The sequence below is a fragment of the Anabrus simplex genome, chromosome 10 (genome assembly GCF_040414725.1).
Source record: "Anabrus simplex isolate iqAnaSimp1 chromosome 10, ASM4041472v1, whole genome shotgun sequence".
Taxonomy (NCBI): domain Eukaryota; kingdom Metazoa; phylum Arthropoda; class Insecta; order Orthoptera; family Tettigoniidae; genus Anabrus; species Anabrus simplex.
Genome location: NC_090274.1, coordinates 87,450,058 through 87,471,845, shown reverse-complemented (window position 1 = coordinate 87,471,845; position 21,788 = coordinate 87,450,058).

The window sequence follows — 21,788 nt, the reverse complement described above, 5'->3', positions numbered from 1 at the left end:
CAGATTGTAACACCACCTTCCGATTGAGAGCCCTATAATCAATCACAGGCCTGAAGCCACCTTGGGGTTTCGGAACAAGGAAAATAGGCGATGAATACGCCGACTTAGAGGGCCGAATTATACCATCTTTCAATATCTGATCTATGATTTCTTTCAGAGCCTTCATTGTAGGTGGAGATAGATTATAAGGTGGAAATCGAACAGGGATCGAATCCATAACTTCAATCTTGTATTCAATAAGGTCAGTAACACCAAGAGTATCGGAGAAAACTTCTCGAATCGACTGACACAACTTACGAATACTATCAGACTGCTCCTAAGGAAGATGTCTAAGGTCTAACAACATCTCATCCTGGGTAGGCGAAACAGATGAACATGATACAGAATTACATTTCAATAAAGGGATTTTACAATTAAAAGCAAATTTGAAGGTGCACGACTTTCTCTGAATGTCGAGCACAAGGCCGGTGTGAGACATGAAATCCGCTCCTAATATAATGGGGCAAGACAAGTGCTTAGCCACAAACAATTTAAATTTCCAAGTAAATTTGGCAATTCTAATTTTGGCATACAGAAAACCTAACATTTCTACTGGAGAAGTGTTAGCCGAAATGCATTGAACCGAAGACGAAAAAACATCAGAAAATTAACAGATTTTAATTTAGAATACCATTCAGCCGAAATAATGGAACACACACTCCCAGAATCTAATAGAGCAGTGACAGGTTCATTATTTAATTCAACTTTGAGAAATGGTACTGGTGCGGGGGAATCCGCCGCAATCCTAAGACATTCTTTAGGGCATTCAAATGCGGGGTTGGAGGACTTCCTACCATGTTCTGATCCTGAGATTTCGGCTGGTTTACTTCGGGCTGAGCCTCGGAAAGATGAGTTATCCGACTCAGCCGAAGCCATTAGTCACTTTTGATTATTGGTGGAAGTTGCATCCGAAGTTGAGCAGGAGGGAGTGCTATTAGAATTCGGGCAATTCTTGGCTATATGGGAAAAAGCGCCACATTTAAAACAGCCCCGAGATAACCCTGCTCCATTCTTTGCCCCGTTGGATTTGATCAAAGGGCACTTGTTGCGGAGATGGTCTGCAGACCCACAAGCATAACATTTGCGGTTTACGATGGTTCGGCGAGGTGGAGGCCGAAGATTACTTAAAGGAGGGGGCTTCCTCGCCACGCGTAGTGTGTCAGCATATCTAACTCCCTCGGCTGAGACAGCCATAGCTTCTAAATGGCAAAAGATTGCGGCCGCGACGCAAAACACAAGTATGACCTGTAAGATGGTGAAATTCCTTCCACAATGGCCTGTACAATTTGATATTCAAGGAAATGTAAAGCAAATACCATAGTGTAAAATTTAATGTCTTGGATGGAGTCGGCAAGATTTTCATCCAGTCGCTCTACTCGGTAATAGTACTTCTGAATTAGAGAGGACATTGCCCTAGCCGGAATGAAGTTTGCTAATAGGTGGGCGTGATAGTCTTCTATAGAGGATTGATCAGCAATGCCTCGTACTATTCTGTCTGAGAGAACACCAATGGAATAGCGATAAATAATCTGTAGAATTTGACACGGGGAAAGCGAAAATACAAGAGCATGATCCTGAAACTCAACTAAAAATCTAAAAAATGCAATGACCTCATTAGTAGAGTTAACGGAAAATTTAGAAATACCCCTGAGCAACATTGCTAATGGATGAGGCAAACCACTGAACCCGGGTGACATAGTAGGTAAAGGCCTAAGGGGCGGAGAAGCTGTTTCAGAAACTGCATTATTCAACATAAAGGGTGGAATGGATGTGCGACGAACGGACTCAGTTTCTAATAGGGCAGATGTTTGTTGGACTCCTACAGATTTCCTACTTTCTTCCCCCGTGGGAGAATGCTCCTCGCTAACTACGTTTACCAGAGTGGGTTGGTCGGTTTTGCGGGGTACTGCCCCAGTTAACAATAGGCTAACCTTACTGGACAATTTAGAAAGGATTTCGAGAACAGCACTAGCCTCCTTCCCTTGAATGTCATTTAACTTCAGAGACAATAGATCAGTAACCCTCTTGTAAAAATGGAACAACCTTGCTTGTACACGTTTAAGTTGATTAGGTGATGGATCACCCCCTTCAAAAAAAACTAACTACAGATGCTAGCTCAGTAGCATTATCAGTGATCGTGGAGAGAGCGTCATCAATATCCTTCTCCCCCAAGATGGGGATACTAATCGGCAAGTCAAGAGAATCTTTAAGCTTGGTGGTATCGGCCCCAACCGTGCCTCCAGATGGAACAGTTCTAATAGTTAGTTCGTAAATCAATTCCTCCTTTCGCAAATAGCCGGGATGAAGGACATCGCGAGGGCCGGACATGATGACAAACAATTTACAAATTTAGAAAAGTCGAAAAATTCCAGCGACTGAGAAAATGTTAGAGTTCAAAACAAAAGCAATGTTTAGCCGTCAAAAGGGGCTTTCAACCACGCTCTGCTACCACTTGTTAACGCGTTTTGGTGGATCAGAAGAGGTGAAAGAAGGTGCGGGCTGGAATGGGTCTAACTACAAGTCCGAAAGATAAATTTAAAATTTAAATAAATATTATATTTTCAACAGACAACAAAATTTAACAAATTTTTAAATAGAATTTGACAACTTAACGAGTACAACAAGTCAAATCGGGTACAAGACCAAGAAAGCCGAGATTTAGATTGATTTTAACAATCTGGGCCACAAGCCCTATTTTTTCAATTTCAGAGCTCTCAGCTTATAACCAACATATTACCAAAGGGCAGAAAACCCCTCATAACATGGAGCACTTGCTCCCGCCTAGTAATATCACGCCTCTCAGAGGCACTTTTCAAACCCAAGAAAGAGCTGGGCCACTCTGAATTTTTCAAGCCTATTAAAGGCACCAGGACGAGGAAATTAGACAGAAGTACATGGATATGATTAGTGAGAAGTTTGGAACAGTGGCAGTAAGCAGGTTCAGGATATAGAAAGTGAATGGGTGGCATACAGGGATGCTGTAGTAGAAACAGCAAGGGAATGCTTAGGAACAACTGTGTGTAAAGATGGGAAAAGGCGAACATCTTGGTGGAATGATGAAGTGAGAGCAGCTTGTAAACGTAAAATGAAGGCTTATCAGAAATGGCTCCAAACAAGGGCCGAGGCAGACAGGGATTTGTACGTAGATGAAAGAAACAGAGCGAAACAAACAGTTGTTGAATCAAAAAAGAAGTCATGGGAAGATTTTGGTAATAACCTGGAAAGGCTAGGTCAAGCAGCAGGAAAACCTTTCTGGACAGTAATAAAGAATCTTAGGAAGGGAGGGAAAAAAGAAATGAACAGTGTTTTGAGTAATTCAGGTGAACTCATAATAGATCCCAGGGAATCACTGGAGAGGTGGAGGGAATATTTTGAACATCTTCTCAATGTAAAAGAAAATCATCATGGTGCTGTTGCAAACAGCCAAGCTCATGGGGAGGAGGAAAAGGATGTTTGTGAAATTATGCTTGAGGAAGTGGAAAGGATAGTAAATAAACTCCATTGTCATACGGCAGCAGGAATAGATAAAATTAGACCTGAAATGGTGAAGTATAGTGGGAAGGCAGGGATGAAATGGCTTCATATAGTAAAATTAGCGTGGAGTGTTGGTAAGGTACCTTCAGATTGGACAAACGTAAATGCTCCTGTCTATAAGCAAGGGAACAGGAAGGATTGCAACAACTATCGAAGTATCTCATTGATTAGTATACCAGGCAAAGTATTCACTGGCATCCTAGAAGGGAGGGTGCGTTCAGTCATTGAGAGGAAGTTGGATGAAAACCAGTGTGGTTTCAGACCACAGAGAGGCTGTCAGGATCAGATTTTCTGTATGCGCCAGGTAATGGAAAAATGCTACGAGAGGAATAGGCAGTTGTGTTTATGTTTCGTAGATCTAGAGAAAGCATATGACAGGGTACCGAGGGAAAAGATGTTCGCCATACTGGGGGACTATGGAATTAAAGGTAGATTATTAAAATCAATCAAAGGCATTTATGTTGACAATTGGGCTTCAGTGAGAATTGATGGTAGAATGAGTTCTTGGTTCAGGCTACTCACAGGAGGTAGACAAGGCTGTAATATTTCACCATTGCTGTTCATAGTTTACATGGATCATTTGCTGAGAGGTATAAAATGGCAGGGAGGGATTCAGTTAGGTGGAAATGTAGTAAGCAGCTTGGCCTATGCTGACGACTTGGTCTTAATGGCAGACTGTGCCGAAAGCCGGCAGTCTATTATCTTGGAACTTGAAAATGGGTGAAATGAGTATGTTATGAAAATTAGCCTCTCGAAGACTAAATTGATGTCAGTAGGTAAGAAATTCAACAGAATTGAATGTCAGATTGGTGATACAAAGCTAGAACAGGTCGATAATTTCAAGTATTTAGGGTGTGTGTTCTCCCAGGATGCTAATATAGTAAGCGAGATTGAATCAAGGTGTAGTAAAGCTAATGCAGTGAGCTCGCAGTTGCGATCAGCAGTATTCTGTAAGACGAAACTATCTTTACATCGGTCTGTTTTCAGACCAACTTTGCTTTACGGGAGCGAAAGCTGGGTGGACTCAGGATATCTTATTCATAAGTTAGAAGTAACAGACATGAAAGTAGCAAGAATGATTGCTGGTAAAAACAGGTGGGAACAATGGCAGGATGGTACTCGGAATGAGGAGATAAAGGCTAATTTAGGAATGAACTCGATGGATGAAGCTGTACGCATAAACCGGTTTCGGTGGTGGGGTCATGTGAGGCGAATGGAGGAGGATACGTTACCTAGGAGAATAATGGACTCTGTTATGGAGGGTAAGATAAGTAGAGGGAGACCAAGACGACGATGGTTAGACTCGGTTTCTAATGATTTAAAGATAAGAGGTATAGAACTAAATGTGGCCACAACACTAGTTGCAAATCGAGGATTGTGGCGACGTTTAGCAAATTCTCAGAGGCTTGCAGACTGAACGCTGAAAGGCATAACAGTCTATAATGATAATGTATGTGTGTATGTATGTATGTATGTATTAAAGGCATCACCTAGACTTAAGAATTCACTGCCTTCAAGACACAACTTACAAATATAAGCAGGGGTATCTCGTACCCAATCTACTGGGCTTTCGTGGAAAAAGAACAAATTAATTAAATGGCCCCAAAATACCAAGATTAATGGAGGCGTGAACTTGCACTCCTGCATGAAGCTTGTTAAAACCTAAGAGGCGCTATGCCGATCAGCAGGGGCTATTCCCATACTATGGAGGTGACACGTATACAGAATAAATTTAACACATTAAGAAGGAATATAGGAATGGTTAGAAAAACGTAGTCACCTCAAATTCAAGATGAAGGGGAGCTCGAGAGGGTAAGGTACTCTCTATCCCCGATTTACAGTTAAAGTTATATGAAAATTTTACAAAGACCGGAATGATATTATATGTTTCAATGGATTGTTTACATATTAAAGTTTTCGGACCTGTCCCGAGGGTTAAACTTCTGAGCTAGCAAGAAAGAAAGATGTTAAACGGCCATTACCTTGTTGAAGAACGGCTGCCTAAACAAAGGAGCGCATCCCGTCCCCTGCTACATATCCACACACTGAGCTAGATGTTGTTCGAGTGGCCAAGCGCCGTGAAAATCAGCAGTTTTTAAACCCTCGTGGAAGATTCGAGACTTTCATGAATAATTAAGACACACCCACTCAACTTTATTGGGTAGCTAAAAGTTACACATCAACATCGAAGAAGAAAGAGACCATTGGTCAAAAATTAATTAAATAAATTCGGGATTGGCTGAGTTCAAAACTGGCGGAAAGAAAGATTAATATTGCCAACCCAAAAAATGAAAGAACAAAATTTAGTAAAGACAAACTTTCCAATACAGAACTTCTTCAAAAATTTCCTTCCCTTCGCACCAGGGCGCATGATCATAGTTTTTTAGTAGAGACATCTGTCAGAGAAAGTCCACACTTCTTGATCAAACAAAAAAACAAAAACAAATCGAAATACACACAGTGGCATCTTCTGAGGAACTGTTGAATTAATTCAGTTGTTAAAGTTCAGAGTTTCTCCGGTAGAGAAGTACTTTAAGGCGGAAAATTAAATTGTGCGGCGTAGAGGTGTACCAGCCGGTACAATAATAATGAACTTTGGTGTCGGTCGGTTTGTCTCCTTGTCTGCTCTTCTATAACTTGAAAACTGCTGGATATATTTCCACCAAACTTCGTATTTGGAATCCACCTGTCCTTGGGTAGGGTTTAGCGCAAATATTGTTTCTAAATCCCTGAAATGACTGTGGGTTTTTACGAAACCAACACTGTGATTTTGCACTCCCTCAGAATGTACACAACCAAACTTAATGGAAATCTGCCTGTCTTAATGAAAATTAATTTCTAAACCTTTATTCTCAAGCGGATCATTTCGATAACAGGATTAATAAGGGAGATATCATTAACGGACCGTTTTTCGGTACAAATCCCACCGGACTTAACGCAAGAGCGGGTGCGTGTAAAGCGTATTTCTTACAGCTTGAAAACTACTGAAGATATTTGAACCTAACTTGATATTTAGCATCCACCTGTCCAAGGGAAGGTTTTAAAGTCAATACCATTTCAAATTCCCGGAACTGACTGGGGTTTTATAGGGAAACGAAATGGTGAGTTTACTCTCCCACAATATATAACGTACAAGACCAACCTGACTGGAAATAGACCAAACTTGATGGAAATCAATTCTAAACATTTTATGTGTATTTTTCGACAGGAGGATTAATGAGTTATCATGAAAGGTAAGTTTCTCAAGTTAAGTCCAGCGGACATGGCCCTAAAGGTGTTATATATGGAGCAGATTCCTTATCTATCTACATAAATTATATCGTAACGACACTGTGCCTCTGCATTGACTATTTTGGCGAAATTTTTGTACAGATATCCGTTTAAGGGGTCATAATGACCATCTGCATATTTTTAGCTATAGTTTCCTGAAAGTCCTCTAAATTTTACCCCTCTCGCCCAAAAACAAGATTGCCTCACAATCTACCACACGAGTTGGAAAATTGAAACTAAGCAAAATTATACGTTTTAGCCGGTAACCTACAGAAAATTTTCAAGATCTTATAATTTTTCACTTTTTATGCCAAAGAATGTCGAAATATGGAGGCATTTTATTGGGGGTGCAGACCTTCGTTTCGAGGTATTTCGCAGCTAAACTGTAAGTTCTATCACAAAACGGAAGACATGATCTCCGTTCAATTTGGAGTGATCTACAACGTTGGTCCCGCGACATTTTGTCGTCTCTCTCTCCGTTATAGGGTAGATTTGGCTGTATATTTCGATTGTTCGTAAATGTTGTGCTTTTTACACGTATGTTACTTAGACTGACACGCTTATAGGAAAGCAAGAGTCATAAAATTTAGCACGCACACTGACACAACCAATGGCTATATGCGAACCAAATTTCATGATTCTAGCTTCCACATAACTATGTAAAAAATAAGGTAAAATAATAAAAAATTACACAAATTTCAACCCATTCGTGTATCGTAACTCAATGGAACACACCAATATGGGAGAGACGAGAAATGTTTTTAAGACCAGACATGTAGATCGATAAAAGGGACGTCTGGGGAGCAAAACGTTTGTTGGTATGATATACCGTTCAGGAGCAGTAAATCTCGAAATGAAGAATTGCACTTAACACCGTGCTCGTGCTTATCTGCCCTCTATCTAAATAACATCGTAACGACCGTCTGGCTGTACAATGACTATTTTGGCGGAATGTCCGTACAGTTATCTGTTTCAGGTGTAATAATGACCATCTACATATTTCTTAGCTTTGGTGTCTGTTTGTTTATCTGTTTGATTGTGTGAGTTCTTGTAACTTGAAAACCACTGAATATATTTCTACCAAACTTGATATTTAGAAGCCACCTGTCCTTGAGAAGGTTTTAGGGCCAATATTATTGCCGAATACCTAAACTTACTGGGGGTTTATCTGAAACCGAAACCATGATTTTGCACTGCCTCAAAATATGTACATCCGAAATAATGGAAATCTACAATCCTTAATGGAAATCCTTTTGGAAAACATTTTTTCTCATGTGAATTTTGCTACAGGAGATATCAGATATCATGAACGTTCGGTTTTGCAGGCTAAGTAAAGCGGACTTAGCCCAAAAGGTGTTGTACGTGGAGCAGATTCCTTATCTATCTATATAAATAAAATCGTAACGACTGTATGTGTCTGTACATTGACTATTTTGGTGAAGTTTTCATACAGCTACACATTTGAGGGGTAATAATGACCATCTGCATATTTTTGGTGTACTTCCCTGAAAGTCCTAATATTTGCTCCCCTCAACCAAAATTAAGATTGCGGCATAATCTGCCAGACGAGCAAGAAAATTGAAATTTGGCAAAATTATACGTTTTAAGCTGTAACGGACAGAAAACATCCAAGATCGTTAAATTGTTCACTTTTTATCCCCGAAGAACACCGAAATATTGAGTCAATTTTAATGATGGTGCAGACCTTCGTTTCGAGGTATTTCGTAGAATAAACGGGAAGCCGTTTCTCATAACGGATGGCACAATCTCCGTTCAATTTGTAGTGATCTTCAACCTTGGTCTTATGACTTTTCGTCGTATCTGTATCCCTTATACGTTAGCTTCGTCTAAATATCTTGATTTTAAGAAAATTTGGAATTTTTACATTCCTAATTCATTTTTTCAATCACTTACAGGAAAGATACAATCATCAAACTCTACATGAACATTGGTCCACTCAATACCCATATGTGAGCCAAATGCTATGTCACATAATTATCCGAAAAGTAATGCAATGTAAGATAATCTTACACAAATTTCAACGTATTCAGCGTCTCTAACTCAATCTGACCCCTGAATAGATTAGATGCGAGAAAATATCATAGGACCAGCCATTTAGGCCACTAAATACTGCGTCTTATGGTACAATCCGTTTAGCAACAGTTAATCTGTAAATGAAGGTCTGCAATAATTTCAACATGCATATACTTTCGTATGTCGATTTATTTATATTCATTGATGTCGATTTGTAGCGATCGAGAAAGGGTGTGTCTGGTATTGTAATCAGGACTCCCCTCAACGAATTTGACTTTCGGTAGGAATGGTGTCCTCCTCCAACTCCTGTGTAACTGGCATTAGTAAGGGGCCTACCACTGTAATGAGTAATTCACATCTCGATTTGACTTGCAGAAGGCAAGTGAGCGTGCAATTTTCTACAAAACTTCCCCACCCGAATGCGATTGGCTGTAGCGAAGGGTGCCCACCATTATAAACACGTGTATCCATCTAAAATGTGACTAGCATTAGGCATACTGGCCTGCTATTTTAATGGAAACTCACCAACATAGTGTGACTGGCAATAAGCTGGCTGGCAGAAGAAAAAAAAGGCCTGTCATTATAATGATAACTAAACAACCCAATTTGACTGGTAGTAGGGAAGTTGACTGCTATTACAATAAAAACTCCTCAAGTGGAATCTGTCTGGAAGTAGGAAAGGAGGCCTGCCGTTTTAACGAAAAATCCCCAAATCGATTGTGACCGCGCAGTAGGCAATGGGGCCTGCAGTTATAATGTAAATTTCCCAAATCGATTGTGAATGGCAGTATGCAAGTGAGCCTGCTTTTATCATCACATCTCCGCAACCCACACTCTACATTGGAAACGACGTATGGGGACCTCCCCACACTATTTCTCGGATAACGCTAAGGGACATGCAATTTTAAAACAATCTTATTTACTGCACGCACAGGATTTACTTCGATATCCGTATACAATGTAGAATACCGTAGAGAAGCACGGGTACATTTGCTAGTAGACAATATAGTACTGGAAAGGTGAGTAGTATGGCAAAGCAACTACGAGCTGCAACATAACAATTTCACCAGAATCAAGCAGGGAACACCATCGGTAAGAAATATACGACTGCGCGAAAATCTTCTTCCATGGTGTCTGGAAATACCCCACCATTATCACAACCATGAGAACAACAAATTGCGATGGCGGAGAATGCAGGGAAGGAGGCTAGGAGCAACCGACGCGAAATCGGGAAGTTGTGGGTTTGGATCCCACCGGTGTCCGGCTGGCCATTTTTGTTCTGTACATAACATCTCTTCAACACGTACTGAGCCACACCCACCCTACCTAAAGAACACACACAGTGAATCACGACCATCGTAGGGAAACAAATTAGCCGTGGATCCCCGATCAGGAAGGGCGAAAGACACAGCCCTGAGCTGAAAACGTTATTCTGCTCAAACAATTCAAGCTAGCAACTAACCCTACTTCGAGTAAAAATCCGTATAAATGATAGATTAGAATTTATTGTAAGGTAACGTAAATCAAAGGGATTAATTTAATGAAATAATCAGTAATAATAACAGGGTAATACATACATACTCGGGGTCAGCCCAAAAGACAATCGTACCAAGGTTTCGTGACCTCATGCATAGGGCACAGTTAACTCTTGAGATGTTAGCATTTATTCAACCACTGACCTCGCTAATCAAAACTGCGAGCTGGATATCATTTACTCAATCTTTATTCGATCTTTCCTTCGGCGAGGAATAGAAACTCAATTTCAAGCGTGGGAGTCATTTATCTATATCAAACCCCTTTTTTCTCTTTCATTTATTTAACAATACCTCTCTCATATCGATTCCCACACGCCAAGGAGCAGATTAAATAATAAAGTGATAAAATCAGAGAACTGCCAGACAAAGGAAATTATCCAAGAGAGGCAAAGACAATGCTCCATGGAGCAATGAACGGAAAACAAAACAATAAGAGTAACATGGACCAGCCCATGGCTATGAAAGATATAAACCTATACGGCGAGCTCAAGGTCGTAAACGACTAGGACGCCACCAAAAAATAAAGACTTCGCACCCAAGAGAAAAATAAGCGCGATAGGAAACGAATATGCATTAATTCAACAGACCGATACGTCATCTTGGCACTCAGCTCATTCATCTACACATTCATTCAATCACGCGATCCTTTTGCCCCCAAAGGCAAAATAATTCCGGCAGACTGGTGCGAATAAATAAAATCAAGGCAACTCGTAGAGTGCAATTCAACATTTCATTAATAAGGTCTCACGTCAATAGTAGATATATAGCTCACCTAGGGCAAATGAGAGTCACGCGTAGATCATCACCTACATACTGCGTACGGCTAGAACAGACCTTCCGGCCGACACACAGACCATACCTCCAAATAATGGCAAAATGTTTCATCGAGAAACTCATTTAAAACAGAGACCAGATTTTGACGCACAATAATCACCTTCTCAAATCACACACATGCCATTCTCGCCCCGAGTACCAAGATGGGTATCGGTCGGCCATAACAAAAAAGGAAAAGAAAACCGAAAATATACAAAGGAATCAAATTCAAAATGTTCCATTACCTCCTACATCTCTTCATTCACCGGCATAAATAGCACATTTAATTCACGGAGAAAATATTGCAAAGGTCTCGCCGAGAAAAGAACGTCGAAATACATATTCTATTGGAACAGTCAGATACCTACTCTTGGAGACATCGGTAAAATAACATTGGAAACCAAGCTAAATTACCATGTTTCAGTACTAAATGTATGTAACACGACCTAATAGGTAGAAAGTCGGTTTCGATTAAAATGCGGTCGTGAAAATTCAATATTCATTGACTTGGCCACCAACGGGCGACGTAAACGCACTCTACAGTGTGATGGCAGTAGTGCAAGACAGTAGTATAATTGGGTGGTTCGGCCGCCTCCTCCTCCTCCCGCGGCGCGGGAAATTTGAATTCTGGCGGGAAATATGAATTTTGGCGGGAGATTTGAATTTGTAAACAAAGCCACGTGCTTTTTGACAGCTGTCATCGACAACAACGCATCGCTAACCTCACTGCTGCCATCGTGACGGGCCTAAACCTCACTAGTGCCAACTTAACCTAACTAGCGTGAGGTAAACAAAGCCACGTGTTTTTTGACAGCCACGTGCTTTTTGACAGACAACAACGCATCGCTAACCTCAGTACTGCCATCTTGACGGGCCTAAACCTCAGTGGTACCAACTTAACCTAACTAGCGCGAGGTAAACAAAGCCACGTGTTTTTTGACAGCCACGTGCTTTTTGACAGACAACAACGCATCGCTAACCTCAGTACTGCCATCTTGACGGGCATAAACCTTAGTGGTACCAACTTAACCTCACTAGCGCGTGGTAAACAAAGCCACGTGCTTTTTTGACAGCTGTCATCCGCCATCTTTAAACACTGTGCTGCCCTCTTTCGTCACATGTCATCGGCAGTGCTGCCATCTTGGTGGGCCTAAACCTTAGTGGTACCAACTTAACCTCACTAGCTCGAGATAAACAAATCCACGTGCAGCTGTCATCCGCCATCTTTGAGCATCGTGCTGCCCTCTTTAGCTACTTACCTTTGAAATGTAGTACGTCACAGCTGTCATCCGCCATCTTTAATCCAGAGAGAACAGTGCTGCAATCTTTAGTTGAAATGTGGTGGCGGCAAATTCCACGTGCTCTTGTTTGGAAAAAAATTCACGTGCTATTTTCTGACAGCTGTCATCCGCCATCTTGCATCACAAACCTCAGTGCTACACTCTTTAGCTAGATACCTTTGAAATGTGGTGGCGGCAAATTCTACATGCTCTTGTTTGGAAACCAACCTATGCGCTTTTTTGACAGCTATCATCCGCCATCTTTAATCCAGAGAGCACCGTGCTGCCATCTTTAGCTAGATACCTTTGAAATGTGGTGGCGGCAAATTCCACGTGCTCTTGTTTGGAAACAAACCCATGTGCTTTTCTGACAGCTGTCATCCACCATCTTTAATCCAGAGAGAACAGTGCTGCACTCTTTAGTTGAAATGTGGTGGTGGCAAATTCCACGTGCTCTTGTTTGGAAACAAACCCATGTGCTTTTCTGTCATCCACCATCTTTAATCCAGAAAGAACAGTGCCGCACTCTTTGGTTGAAATGTGGTGGCGGCAAATTCCACGTGCTCTTGTTTGGAAACAAACCCATGTGCTTTTTTGACAGCTGTCATCCACCATCTTTAATCCAGAGAGAACAGCGCTGCACTCTTTAGTTGAAATGTGGTGGTGGCAAATTCCACGTGCTCTTGTTTGGAAACAAACCTATGTGCTTTTCTGTCAGCTGTCATCCACCATCTTTAATCCAGACAGAACAGTGCCGCACTCTTTAGTTGAAATGTGGTGGTGGCATATTCTACGTGCTCTTGTTTGGAAACAAATTCTACGCGCTCTTCAGCTGTCATCCACCATCTTTAATCAAGAGAGCACCGTGCTGCCCTTTTTGTGGTGGCGGATAATTTGAAAAATTATTTTCGACAAGCAGCCATCTTTAATCCAGAGAGAACAGTGTTGCCCTCTTTAGCTACTTACCTTTGAGGCGGTTAATTTGAAAAATTCTTTTCGACAAGCAGCCATCTTTAATCCAGAGAGAACAGTGGTGCCCTCTTTAGCTACTTACCTTTGAGGCGGTTAAGTTGAAAAATTATTTTCGACAAGCAGCCATCTTTAATCCAGAGAGAACAGTGCTGCCCTCTTTAGCTACTTACCTTTGAGGCGGTTAATTTGAAAAATTCTATTTAACATGCTGCCATCTTTAATGAAAAGAGCATCGTGGTGCTATCTTGCGGGTAATATTTTACGTCACAGCTGTCATCCGCCATCTTGCATTGCTAACCTTAGTGCTGCCCTCTTTAGCTACTTACCTTTGAAACAAAAAATCTATTTGACAAGCTGTCACCCGCCATCTTGCATCGCAAACCTCAGTGCTGCACTCTATGTAGTGGCGGATAATTTGAAAAAATCTTTATGACAGGCAGCCATCTTTAATCCAGAGAGAACAGTGCTGTCATCTTTAGCTACTGCCATCTTACATCGCTTACCTCGCTGCTGCACTCTTTAGTTGAAATGTGGTGGCGGTTAATTCGAACAAGTTTAATCACGCATCGGGCAAGCTAGAGTAAGGACGTGCTGCAGTGATGACGTCATTGTGCATGTTTAGACACGTTCGTTGACTAAAAGCTTTAGTCTTCGAGAAACAGTGATAGAGTGTGGAGTGCAAACATGACGAAAACATTACTAGTTGATGTGCAAGGCTTTAAAGTAAACGGAAACAAATTTGTGTTTAAAGAGGTGGCTGTGTTAGATTGCAGTGTGTTGTGGGCTCCAAAACTTGTTAGTTTAGTATTTAGTCCACCGTTCCCTTACTGTTTGCAAACAGATGAAGATAAAAAGCAGACTCAGTGGATTGAAAACAATTTAGGTTTGAAGTGGGAAGAAAAAGGAATACCTTATCGTTTTCTACCTTCAATGATGAATGCACATTTGTCAAGAGCAGACCTTGTTCTTTTAAAGTGTTGTGAAAAGAAAGAATGGTTGCGTGAGTTTCTACCATCATCATGTGAAGTTATCGACATGCATGAATTGGGGTGCCCATCATTTAAAACTCTTCCGAAAGAGCATAGCAGAGAAACAAGTAAACAGTCTTTACAACATGTATGCATGCTGTTTGATTGGTTGTGTCGCAGTGCATGCCGGGAAGTGAACAACATATGTAAACTGCAGTGTCGAAATAACCTTAGTGTAAAAGAAACATTTCTAGAGTAAAGACATCATGCCATTTCTAACAGATACTAAGTGTAACGCAGTTGAAAAGGCGATCGTAAAGTTTTATGCATGTAAAAAGAAACTAAACACTTACTGAAGAAGAGTTAAATGCATTACCATAGGCATTTTTGGTTAATGTAGCTGCGAATGCTGTAAAGAAGATTTGGGAAAAGGTGCCTCGTGAGTGGACTCAAGATCCTGTTTTGTCAGAGCTTCAAACGTGCAGTTTACATCATGAACACGTGAGTTTAGCTAGAAGACCTTCTGTGAGACAGTGCCGTACATGTCAACTAATTAAACTGTATCACGGACCTAAAACTAACGAGTTGTCTTCGCGTATAAACACTTATCATGGCTGTGGAGAGAGTAAACAAGGAAAAGGTGAAGAAACGTGCTGGGAGAAAGATGAGGAAGCATGTTGGGCGTGGACTCATCAATAGAGTGATTGATCTTCTTTTCTTCGTGCTTCATCTCCCCTGCGGCGCTAGAACACGTTCGCCTGATACGTAGTTACATGCTGCCTGCATAGAGTATGTCGTGTAGCTGTTAAAATCTGCTTCGTAAAGTTATGCTGTGTGTGTATGTGTTATTACCTAGTGCTTTAGCTGCTCAGAAGAATATAGCAGCACTTGTCGTTGTTGGTGCAATAAAACGAAAACTGAGTGATAAAGACCGTAAAATAAACAAAGGATAAAAATGTATGTATATAGTCTAAAATAAATATGAATTGTCAAAACATATTACAGGTGTTGTTTAATCCTACAGCATGTCCTAGTGACTTAGAAGAAAGGAAACGTAGAGGATTAAAAGAAAACACACATAAGATTTAAAGTACATCCTCTTTATTAATCCATGAATTAAAGCTGTTATTAAAACCAAGCCATTTAACATACAGTACAGTTTATTGCCACGACGTTGAATAACACGTTCAACTAAATAGTGATCAGGATATTTTGTTTTCTGCAGTTCTTCGATGTAGAATCCTCCTTCAATAGGCTGTCCTCTGAGATCGCGAAGTAAATACGTAACTGGATTAGTAAGCTTAACACTTCTGATTTGAAAAATTTCAGTGCTCCAGTTAGGTGTGTATCCTTTTGCAAAGATAGACTTGTGTTTGCTGATGCGAACGAAATCACCTTCTTTAAAGCGATGGCGACGTGGATCAGCTGTTTTAATTACAAGATGAATAGCATTTATACGAGGTGTATTCTTTGTAACAAGACGTGGCTTTGTTCCCATAGTACGATGAGGTGTATCGTTGTAGGTAGATAAAAGTCTAGATAGCAGATCAATCCAACGATATGAACCTTGCGCTGTAAATTCTCGCCACATCATTGTTTTGAGTGTACGATTAAAGCGTTCTACAACACTTGCCTTGAGATTGCTGAACGTAGAGTAGTGTTGAATGCCAAGTAACTTGAGGTAAGAAGAAAAATCCTTGTTGTAAAACTCTTTACCTTGATCAGTTTGAAGAAGCCTTGGGCAGCGTTTCGATTCTTCAACAATATGTTTAAATGCTTCTTTAACTTGAGCTGCTGTTTTAGAACGCACGGGTTGTGCAAAAGCAAACTTTGAGTACACATCGATAACAGTAAGTAGATACTTATACCCCTTATTACTAGAGGCATATGGAATCATTTCTACTAAGTCTGCTTGCCAGAGATCATATTTTCCTCGTGTAATAACGCGTCTGCGACAGTAGGTGCGACGTGCTGGTTTATGTAACTCATGTGCGATGTTTACCTTTACAGGTGAGAGCTTCTCTTGACGAGCCATTACAAAATAATACCGGCATAACGTAGTTCTCTTTCTATTTCTAGAATTTCTGATCCGTGACCAGTGTGACCAGCCTCTTGCGATGCTCTTATAAAGTTGTAATCGTTCAACGAGTAAGTTTGGGTCATTCCAGTATCTTACATCCACATACGGCAACAAAGGCTTGTAGATAACGTCTAGACTACGTGCAGTCGGAAACAGCTTAGAAATAAAATCACGATACTTGTAACTCTTATTCGCATCTACAGCTTCTGTTCTCTTGTGATTACGTCGTGTTGCATCAGTAGCAAAAAGTGTTGCTTTATACTTTTTAAGATCATCTTGTAAAATTATATCCTTGTTAGGTATTCGTGAGAAAAGAAGTTCTAAGAGTCCTTTCGTAGGTTTATAGGTAACACCTTTTACAATGAGTTTGTTGCTATTAATCTTAACATTTGAATTTCCTATCCGGAAACAGTCATCTTCGTAGCGAATACCGTAGGTAGTGTCAGTTTGTCCTGTAAAAAGTTTTTCTATATAAGGTGCGAAGAGAGATCCATAGGTATCTTGAATAAAAGTTCTAAACTGATTGCGATACTCTGGTGTAATCATAACCTCAGACAAAGATTGTAGATTTTGCGTCGATGTAGTAGGTGTTTCAGCAATAACATCTGTAGTTAAAAACTCAACACGCTTAGATGGTGATGTATCATTAAGTTCTTCTTCTTCTTCTTCCTTATCTTCCTCTTCCTCTTCTTGATCTACATACTGCTTCTTCTCTTCCATATCTTCTTCATGCTTTTCTTCTTCATGCTTCTCTTTATGATATGATGTTTGCATAGAAGCAAAACTTGAAGTAGACTGCGGTAATGAAGTAGAATTAAAAATTTCTTTGAGTGGTGTACTTAGTTGTGTTTTTAAAAATAAATCCGTGTCTGCTTGAATACGTTTAAGCTCTTTAAATTTCCGTCGAATATTGTTTCGAGCTTGGATGATATGTTTTGTGATCTCCTTGCTAGATGTTAACATGATGGTGGTTTTTAATCAAGTAGTTACTGTAAATCTGTGTTAATGCATATAAAATGAACGAAACCCATGCGATATCGTCCATGCTGTACATCACTTTCTTTATCAATAACTAAAAAGCTGTAACGGTGTAATGACCAACATTTAGCACACATACGTTTAAAGTCATCGAATGTCATATCAGTGTTAACATGATCGTTATACACATGTCGCATGTTGCGCTCATCTTGCCGAAAAAGCACAATAACATTTGCGTTGTCGCGTATCAACTGCTTAGGCACACGAGAATAGGTTTGGCACAAATAGATGCAATCAACATATTTATGCCGACCCATACTAAAGAATGCACGAATAACGTTTTGCTGTTCTGTTGCGACATCATAAAAGATCATAAGAGAATTAGGAAGCACATCGTCTGGTGATGGTACTTGCTCATGTGAATTAAATTTAAAATATCTTATTCCATCTTTAACTAGATCGTGCATTACAGTTTGTAGAATAGTATATAGCGGCTGATAGAGTGACTTTGCGAAAACGTAAATATTCTCGAAGCGTACACCATTTACAGAAGTAATATGTGTGAGTAAAAGATTTGTTTTACCGCATCCCGACGGACCTGATATAATACATCGAACAGTAAAAGAAAACAACGTTCCATGACGTTTTCTTGTAGTTGTACTAGAACTAGGTAAGAGATGTGGTACAATGTCGGTAACAAGTAGCGTGTCTTGCTGCTTTATAATCTTCATGATAACTGAATCATAAAGTGCGTAATAGTAATATATATATATATATTAAACGAAACAAGGGGCAACGGTTAGTTTATGATTTGCTCTTGACTAGTAAACTAAACATGGTGAAACAACGATATCCAAACGACATGAAGAAGAAGAAGAAAGTAAAAACTGTTGGATGGAAAGATGTTATAAAGGCTGCGCAAAAAACTATTCGAGGGGAATACAATCCTCGTGTAGCTATTACTAAAGCGTTACGCGCAGCAAGAGCGAGAATTCCTCCAAAGTACAGAGCAATATTTAGTAAACGTGCGCGAATTATTCCTGTACCAAAACGAGGAGGATTTCTTCCTGCGCTGTTTGCTGGCTTAGCAGCTTTAGGGTCATTGCTAGGTGGTGCTAGTGCCGTAGCGAGAACTGTCAAAGCTGTAGAAGAAGCGAAACAACAGTTGAAAGAGAGTGAACGTCATAACAAGACGATGGAGGCAATTGCGTTACGAGGCAAAGGTGTGAACATGAAGCTAGCGCCATACAAGAAAGGGCTTGGTATCTACATTTCTCCAAAAAACGTCTACTGAATGCACTGCCATATCGAGCTCTAACGCATGATGAAGTTTTTACGTTTGCTGAACAACTAGGAATTCATTATTTTCGAGGAGTGTATATGCGCGATCAACTACCAGTGCGCCCACGTGAACGTGAAAGTGCCGTAATTAACTTGGACGACAGTCGTGGACCTGGAACTCATTACGTTGCTTATGTAAAACGTAAATCTAAAGTATGGTATTTTGATAGCTATGGAGATTTACCTCCTCCTTTTGAGCTCATACGTTATTTCGGAAGCAGTGCAGACACTGTTTACAATAAAAACCGTGTGCAAAACTTTAATACACGCATGTGCGGGCGATTATGTCTTATGTTCTTATATCAAACCCAGACAGTAGAGAAAGTGCATTAGTGTCTACGTGATGACGAACAGTGAAAGAACGTTTGCTGTACGTGGAGAAGGACCTGAAACAACCGTCTATTTTAATCCACCAATCGAACTTGGTTATCAGCCGCATAGTCTTGGACTAGTATCGCTTGAAAGCTACAATAAAATCTATAATGTGCGTGATGGTTTAAACAAGTTCTATTGCGATGAGTATGTGCTAACACTACCCTCAGGTAGTTATACAGTAGACGATATTCATGACTATATTGAAAGTACGTTAATTGATCAGTTTGGGGAAGATAGTGTCAGTAATCATAATTACAAGTTCTCAATCACTATAAGCAACATTACACATAAATGTGTTATTGAATCATCATTTAAGATTGACTTCAAATCACAACCTGATTCGATTGGACCACTGCTTGGATTTTCATCGAGGGAGCTCCTACCGAACGTACGTTACGAGTCTGATCAACCTATAAAACTCTTCGATGATTATAATGTGGACATTACTTGTAATATTATTACAGACTTGAATAGTAATCTACAACCTTCGCACGTCCTGCACGACTTTATTGTTATAGAGGAACGTGGATATACTATTTGTGAGAAACCAGCAGTAGTTCTTTATCATCCTGTGTCTGTAAAACACATTAGCAACATTACTCTTAGACTTGTAAATAAACATAATCAGCTTATTCATTTAGATCAGCACGCGTACGTAGCTTACAAACTACATCTTAAACCAGTATGAAAACCATCTATAAAACACGGTGTACATTCCGAAGACATACTACATGTGTGCAGAGACTCATCGAGTTCACAGATACCCATAAGCAGATACTCCAAGATTTAGGATATACACTACTACAACAGAATGGAAGAAATGCTAGACATTACGAATACAGTAGAAAGTCGTGAAGGTGTAGTACGAAGTGAGCTTCATTCCTATCAACCTTTTACGTTTGGATTAAATAACAATGATGAAATTCATTTTATTATTAATCAACAAGATGTTTACACCTTACCACACGAAAGCTACCTCTATATTGAAGGACGATTAGAAAAGTCTGATGGAAGTGGACCAAGCACTTCACAACTAAACAACCATGCTCTAGCTTTTCTCTTTTCTGAAGCGCGATATGAAGTAAATAATGTTGAAATAGATCGAACGAAGAATGTTGGTATTACAAGTGCAATGAAACTCTACCCTTCTTTCTGTGATGAAGAAAGTAATCTTTTGCGGATGGCTGGATGGTGTCCAAAAGCTACTAACAACTGGATGATTAATGAGGATGGTACTTTTACGGGTATGTTATCACTGAAACATATTTTTGGATTCGCAGAAGACTTTACACGTATTATAATCAACGCAAAACAAGAGCTTATTCTAATCCGTGATCGAAGTGATTACAATTCTCTTAAAGCAGTAGAAACACCTGTAGAATCGAAAATAACACTGCATCGTATACTGTGGCGGATTCCACATGTAACCTTATCTGATCGTGAAAAACTTCGATTGCTCAAGATTGTAGAAAATGATACACCATTACCTATACGTTTTAGAAGTTGGGAGCTGCATGAATATCCTGTGTTACCACCTACAAACAAGCATAGCTGGGCTGTTAAAACATCACGTTTTACTGAGAAGCCCTTGTACATTATTTTTGGATTTCAAACTAATCGTAAATTCAATCACGAAAAGGATAGCTCACTGTTTGATCACTGCAAATTAAGACACGTTAGACTATATCTCAACGGAATTACGTATCCCTACGAAAACATCGACATTAACTTTGAGAGAAATAAGTTTGGGATGCTCTATGACATGTTTTGTAAATTTCAATCATCGTATTATCAGAAAGAAGATCGTCCGCTATTTACACCTCAAGAATTTAAAAATAAAGCACCGATTGTAGTTATAGACTGCTCTTATCATGAAGAATCTATAAAAGGATCTCCAGTTGATATTCATTTAGAATTTGAAACATCTGAAAACATTCCTGCTAACACAGCAGCCTATTGTCTTATTATTCATATGAGTGATGTTACTTACCATCCGCTAACGAATATTGTTACGAGACTATAAATAAGAATAGATCTTTATCATTTTCATTAGTGTGTGCTTCGACATCGTACGCTATGGAACAAAACTGTAAATGTGCATGCTGTTTGCATGCTCATACGCAACATCTTATTTATGTTTCACGAGTGAGTGAGGCTATTAAGATGTTCTATAAACGTAGATCGTCGATGCCGAAACATCTTATTCAATACTTACCACCAGGATTTTTATATACGTACGCTGCCTCTTACGTACATAATTTTTGGGACATCCTTCCTCTACACAGTAAGATGTCAATCGAAGTAGCTTTATGCAGAACTTGTGAACGACATTACAAGCATCGAGGAGAAAATGGTGATGATGATTGGGATGGACCAAATCCGAGGATTGAACACTGTACACAGTGTATGAATGAACTTTCTCTAGTACCTCATGATGATGATGATTCCGAAAAGGAATAACAGCAAGGTAAGAAGTATATGATCTTCTCTGTAAAGCATAACATACTTAGTATAATATATTTCTAAATGCTTTGTGTAATTTGAATGTTGCAGGAGGCATTTCAGAAGC